Genomic DNA, 7,500 nt, shown 5'->3' on the forward strand with positions numbered 1-7,500 from the left:
TCGCTGCTTATTGTACTATGTCGTAACCTTTCCAACAGTTGCACGACAGTTTGAACCTGTCCCTGTCACATTGCTCGTGTTCACGACGTCGAAGGATTTGGTCCTGCATGCCACACCACATACTAGGTCCATATGTCCACGTGTCACACCATCCATTGTCCATTCTTGACGTACCGATGATCCTTGCCAGAACTTTATCACAATGATGTCTCACAGCCCTCCGATGCTCTTTTACGGAGGCACGTCGAATGCACCACAGGTCATCGTGGTGGTGGTTCGAGGGTTTTTATACCGTGACCATGGCATGCTTTGGGACCGGCATCGCCTTTGGCACCAGAATCCGTATAGGAATCAGCTTTGTAACGAGGTCGTTCATTGTCGCATGCATGTTTGCACACCGTGTTCAATCCTTGCCACACACCATGTCTGTTTGAGCTAGAGACACCAGCTAAGTCAACCAGAACTGCCTAGAAGCAGCATGGTTCCTAGAAGCTGTGAAACCCTCCGGTTTACGGCTCCTGTCCATGGATCCAGACACATCCCCAAGACGGTTCTGATTCCATCCCCAACGGACGTGACCGTTGGCACCAGGCCACCTCTCACGTTCCCATTTGTCAATAGGACTTTTTTCTCTCATTAAATTTATTCGCAGTGTGGTCTCTTTATTTCGCATACAAATATTCATTCTCTATTTCTTGACAACTTTGTGTGGATTTCTTTTATTCAATTACATTCTTTTACTACAATCATGGTATGGTATCTGGCCTTGCGCACGACATTGGTGTTCATATGCAATGCTAAATGAAGCCCTTGATTTTAAGATTACAAGATAACTGTAATAATCTGAAAACAGAAATGGAAAGTAAATTCCATGAGCATTTAGCTGGTAAAAAGAAAGATTCCAAACATCTTTCTGTTTTCAATTAAGAACAAAATAAGAAACCCGCACTTCAAATCAGCAAGAATAACGGCAGTGAACGCGATTGGGGTGTTTCTGTAAATATTCTCTTTCTCTCACAACGTGGCCCTAGAACCTTGAAAATTTAGGTGCACATTAGTTGGACAATACCCCGGAAAATGTTCATCTACAGACAATGAGTGCTTTTAGAGTTGTAGTGGCAGAACTAACGTTACACTATTACAATCATGGACAAAATTGTTGGGAATGTTGAGATTTTCTGGGGAAAAAAGTGACCTTTCTTGCAGGAAGAACTCCAACATTGAATATGGGGGAGGAGGGGGGGGGGGGGGGGGTGGGGGCACAAGAGCATGGTACGTCCCAAATGGTTACAATAATAGAATTACGTTTAAAGTGAACTGATGCGTGCAACCTTCCCAACAACGTTTGAACACGGCTGTCTCAAAAAGGTCAAAGAGCAATAAATGCGATTTTTTTACACGTGTTTTCATTCCTTTAACAGAAACTCGAGGAAGTGGCAACATATTTGGATTTCGATATGTTTTGTTCAAGTTATTGCTGAAATCAGGCTCAAATAAGGTCTTTCGATTTTCTTTTTGGTTATCTCGCAAATGATAACGTGGGATGTTTACGAAATGAATAAGAATAGTTCCTGGTGAGCCGTAACATATATCCATTTGCTGTTGTTAGATATGCAATATTAGCCATACATACGTGATAGATTTTGCTAGGATAGGTCGTAATTTGCCTTTCATATTGAGCCCTGTGTAGAAGGAGCAGGTTACAGTCATAGTTAATGGCACAGTTCTCCATATATTCCGAGAAAAATGTGGCTATTTTGTGTCTTAGTGTTCAACAAAACGCTTAGTAATAACCACTGTAAAGTTTGGTTTTAAACATTATTTACCACAGTACTCTATCGAGCGAATATAAATGAGGCTCTGACAGGGTAAATTCCGACAAACGACATGCCCTAAAAAGTGAGATAGACTATTGATCGAGTTACTTTTTGAGTTTGAGTTGAGTTTGAGTTAAGATTGAGTTAATATTGAGTTACGGTTTTTGGCATTTTTGGCACTTAAAGCTAATAAATATTAAGTAGAAGTCACTGAGAAGACCATGAAACACCGTTTTCGTGAAGTGCACAGGTGTATATTTGTGAAATGGTTTTAAACGTACTAACTGATCAAAACAATCTTGAAATTTCATGCACGGCAGTATTCTTGTTTAACACTTTACCAGTTTCAGCACTTGGACTCCTTCGATTTGACTACTGCCTGTTTTGCTGTTATGTGGTCTCATCGATCAGTAGTCCCTTCAGAAGATTATTCCAAGCCGACCACATGGCTGATGAAAAGACCAGACCACAACACCGTACTCTTTTCGACTAGTGTGTGCGATCTTTAATGTCCCATAGTTTATAAACGTTGAAGGTTGTGAGACGGGACCTGCGATTTATAGTCCTTATTCGCGAAGACTTGAAAGTCTAACCATTTGCGGATGTTATTACAAAGGCAGCACTTTCTCCTCAATTATTTTAAGACCCTGAGTGTTGCGGGTCCGGCCGGAGGCGAACTCACGATCTCCTGCATAACAAACTGATCCACCGGCGCGCAGTTGTTCCTTTTAGCGATCAAGTCTATTCGACGCAGAAAAGATGTCTTCTTGTAAGGCTAAGGATGGGATTTACTGTTAAGCCAGCTTATAGCCCTGGCGCCTAAACGATGAAACGTACCGTTTGTCGTCCAGCAGCGTGGTTTTCATGATCGGCTACCACACAAAACGTTATCGAACTAGTGAGCTGCAGGAGTGTTTATGTAAAATATCGAATCCGGAACCTGGAACGCGTTTTTTTTCCCTTACTGATCCTAGCCTTTGAACAGAAGTACCTTTGTCAGTTCTCGTTTATGTACTTGCAAAAACAAAAGAAACCGTGCAAGAAAAACCAAAATTAATTAACAAGGAAATAAATAATGAGAAATAACTGTAAACTGCTTTATGCAAAATGATTTAAAGCGGTGCAAGTTTTAAGATGGTAAAAGTATAGACAGAAAGAAATGTCTATCGTGATTTGGTCAGATCATAGACATACTTTCAATTTCAATACTCTGATTTCAAAACTTGTCTGTAGACCTTTTTTAACCGGTTGAATAGAGATCCAGAAAGACAATTTTTAATTAACAATTAAAGATCACCACTTCGAACGCTTGCCGACGACTCAACATTCCATTGCGTGAGAACCAGAACCCGGAGTGCGCAAAGATCTCAAGTCTTATTGGTCTATAGTTTGGAATTTAATTTAATTTAATTTAATTTATAGCGGAGGGGTTGGCGCAGTGGTCAGATCTCTGCCTTCCAACCCTAAGGTCCCGGGTTCCATTCCTGGTTCTGCCCAGACTGGAATATTTGGAGACCTTCTTTCCTGCTAAAGTCCACTCAGCTTTCCATCCTTCCGAGGTCGGTAAAATGAGTACCAGCATGCATGGACTGCTTAGAAGCGGCTGCAATTTGCGCCTGTATATGCTTCCAGTCCGCTGGGGGTAATGTGATCATTGTAAAGCGCCTTTGAGACCTTGTGATAAGGGCGCTATGCAAATGCACCACTTTACTTTTTACTTTTACTTTATTATGCAAATATATCCTTCAACGCGGAGAAAACAGTTTTCGAGGTGACTTGTAATGAATATTTATTACTTTTAATTCCGAAGAACGCCAAAAACTGTAACTCAATCTTAACTCAAACTTAACTCAAACTCAACTCAAACTCAACTCAACTCGTAACTCGATGAATAGCCAATCCCCTAAAAAGTAGCGACAGCACTTAAAGTGAAATCGTGACAAACGACATCCTTTCTTTAAATTTCCGACAGCAACGGTCACAGCAACGTGAAACATTGTCAAAGCACCGACACGAGACCTTTTAAAATTCAAGCAAGAGACACGGGACATCCCCCTGGCACGGCCTCATAAATAAGAACTTAATTACTCAATTAATCTTTAAGTTCCCGCAAAAAATGAAGTACTGTTCAAAATGAAGGAATTTTTCTATTCCAAGGGACAAATTCATAGCCGGTTACTTCGCATTATTTAATTCTATCCATAACCATTCAAGTTGAATTGAAACGTACCGCACTGGCCAAGAAAATGCTCATATACTTGTGGAGTACTGTGTGGAACACCGTTTTGTATTCATTTATTTACATAACAAGATGAATTAATAAGACGTAATTTCCTATGCTGCATATGCACATGCACATGCAACATTTCTTTTACGTTTTGATTAGTAACATTTTATACTTTGCTTCTTGTGATGTCAAACTGTAAGGAAATGTTTACATGTCTTGGTGAAGTTTGAATTAAGAAAAAAAAAACCTTTACTATACTACCATTGTGAGAGTAACGCAAAGAACAATACGTCAATGATCAACAGGGAAATCGTCTTCTAAATATTTTGTATATTATGCAGGAATTGTACAGTACCTCTAAATACCAAATGTACGCTCTAATACCTTTAATTGGTGAACTTCATGAAACAGAATGGGAATTTTACCGAGAAAGGACTTTCAATGCCCATTGTTGCACCGGTGCTGAAGATACTGGAGTAACACAATATTGTGTCACGGAAAACCCTTCCTCGGAAAAGCACCTATGTGGATGTAGCATATTCCATATTCTGAGAATGGTGCCCAAAAACAACGACAATAAAGATAATTCGCCGAACCGTAATTATGGTAAATAACAACTGCATATCTTCCGTGCATTTCGTTTTATACACCAAAAACTGTTTACAGTTGTTTTCAGACAATCATGGACAAAATTGTTGGGAAGGTAGCTTCACTTTAGAGATCACCCCAAGTTCCTGTTTTGTATGGTTTGGTTAGTTTCATTTGAATCATTTTGATGCTTTGTAAAACACACTTGTAATTTTTCCTCCAAGATATTTCTTTTGAGTGCCTCATTTTCTTTTCCAACATGTCTGCTGCCCGAGGACCAACGACGCATAGTCAAACCAATGCTGCTCTTGCCAAGGTACGTTAGCACCCGACCCACAAACAACAAAAGTGCGAAGACAGAGGTTGTACCATGCGACTTACAGCAAACAACTACGTGCCAGTCGTAAAAAGTAAGGGAAACCCACCATCAAGCATGTCAAGACAAAGTCTGTGCTTGGAAACGGGCCAAACCTGACAAGGAATGGAAAACCGAATCCTGGAACAGAACGTAAGCACTGTTGTTGGTAGCAAGAACAACACTGTGAGGTTCTTCCACGAAGAGAACAACAATGTCAACAACAACAACGGCGAGCGACTCGTTTGGACAAGAAACTTGTGAGCGATACAAAGTATCGGGAGGCAAACCATGAGCGAATTCGGCAGCGAGACAGAAGTCATTACCAGACGCACATGGAGCAAGCCCAACAGTACCGTGATGCTCACGGAAAGAACAGCAAGGAAAACAGCGTGCCTATCGATATAATCGAAGAGAGGAAGACAGAGAGCGGTCCCGATGGTACCATGGGGCACACAGGAACCAAATCCATGCCAGAAAAGGGTACCCTCTGGGCTTCAGTCTCGCTTTCTGTTGCCTCTAAGCACCACGACCTTTTGACCGTGGCCAAACAACGGTTGTGTTCCTGTATTTGGGAAATCTAGTCTGTGACGTAGCTCGTTGAGTGGGCGGCCTTGAAAGATGCACGAAAGGCATTTCGATCTCATGGACCGAAAGATGGAAGAAAACGATTAACTTTACAAGTGATTGTCAGCTGTTCGGGCTACGTGGCTCTCCATTTGTTACAAACTTGTTAAGCAGTTCGCATCGAACAACGTATTTCATGAGCTATCGCTCTCGCTTGCGTGACGGAAACATGCAGCTTAGTTTATTTACGTTTTAACTCGCCAAATTGGCAGAGGCTTGAACTGGTCTATAGTGTGGTCGTTGAAGCATTAATTTAAGCTAATCTTTCTAGTTCAGAGGAATGAATATTTCTGAATTTCAAACTCAACTGCTGAATGACCTGCTACTTAATATTTTGAATCAGAAATGATCGTAATTAACGCCTGACAAGGAGTTGCTTAACAAACTTCGGGAATACATATACGGTTCTTCCCTGATAAGGTTTAGTTCAAAGTTGGAGCTTTTCAACAGGACGCAAAATTTGAAGCGCGTTTGATTCTAAATATATATATATAAATATATACATCTCCTGTCGGAGTGCACTGGCGCTGACTTACGTTACGCATAATCCACACAGTTTTCTTAAAGAAAAGTCCTTTTTACACCTTTGGGAGAACTGTTCATCATGATAGCAAAAAACTTACAAATTATTAAATATAAAGATGTAAGAATTAGGCGCGATGGTTATCAACATTCTCTGTTCTCAGCTGTCACGGCGAAATGAGACAAACAATACCGGCTTTCATGACAGCATGTTGTATTGCGTCGGTGCATTAAACAATGTTTTGCAAAGTATCATTGTTTTTTTGCGGCACATTACCGCAATTAAATCGGCCACGGCATTCGGCTGCTTCCATCTTTGCCGCGGCTGCGGTTTTCGTCCAACCTACAATAGGTGATTTCCCAGTAAAGACTGTCAGCACAGACGAAGTATCACCGCGTGCAAATGCACTTATAGTTTCGAGCGGTACTGTATCTGGCAGAGGGACACAAGCGTGTTGATCCTCAGATCTATCAAAAGCAGCAGACAATCTATTACGTTGTGCATCCCCGGCCGCCTCCAACGTAGTGACCAAGCCATCGTCCCCATCTTTGTCCTCGGATCTATCACAAGCTTTGTATAAACGTAACCTTATCTATCACAAGCGGCTGCCTGTTTAGACGATTTCAACTCACCACCCCCCGAATCCCTACGACAGTTGGCATGTCTCATCCACCGCCAAGGAGGAGGAAGAACCCACCGTTGATGTGGCGCAGACAGTGTTTCCGTGTGCACAGGCGAATCGACCTCAGTCCCAGGCTCGTTTGAAAGTGGACCGTGTCCTGTACCGGGAGTCTTGGGAATGTGAACAGAGGATCCGGAATATTCTACAGGAGGTCGTGGTTCAACCATGCCTGGACTTGGATCTGGCCCGAACCGCAGCTCAATACGAACGCGAAAAACGGGATTGGTAATTGTCCTGCATCACAGTTCTTTGCAGGTACGACCTTCAACTCTCAGGGGTTTAAAAAGTTGCGTGGGTGCATGCGCGGGGCAACAAAAGACGGAGTAGGGATGTTACGGAATGGTCCTCATGCGAACACTATGGAACTCTACTTTTTCTCGTACCTAGTTCCATTTGTTGTTTTTTGTCTTATTTTTTGCCACTCAAAAGATCCCCATTTCCGCTTTTGTGTAACCCTACTACCTTTCATACAACGCTACTACTACCGCAACTACCACCACTGCTACTTATGCCTGTATATGGACTCCACATTCCCGCCAAAAAAACATGACGGACACTTAATGAGATAGAGCGTGCTTTGACTGGTCCATTAAGAGAACATGTGGCTACTAGTAAAAAGACTGAAGAAAATAAAAGGGAATCGAGTAACATTGATATTGACCATGTTGCACTGATCATTTC

Source organism: Montipora capricornis, chromosome 10 (assembly GCF_036669925.1).
Source record: "Montipora capricornis isolate CH-2021 chromosome 10, ASM3666992v2, whole genome shotgun sequence".
NCBI classification, from domain to species: domain Eukaryota; kingdom Metazoa; phylum Cnidaria; class Anthozoa; order Scleractinia; family Acroporidae; genus Montipora; species Montipora capricornis.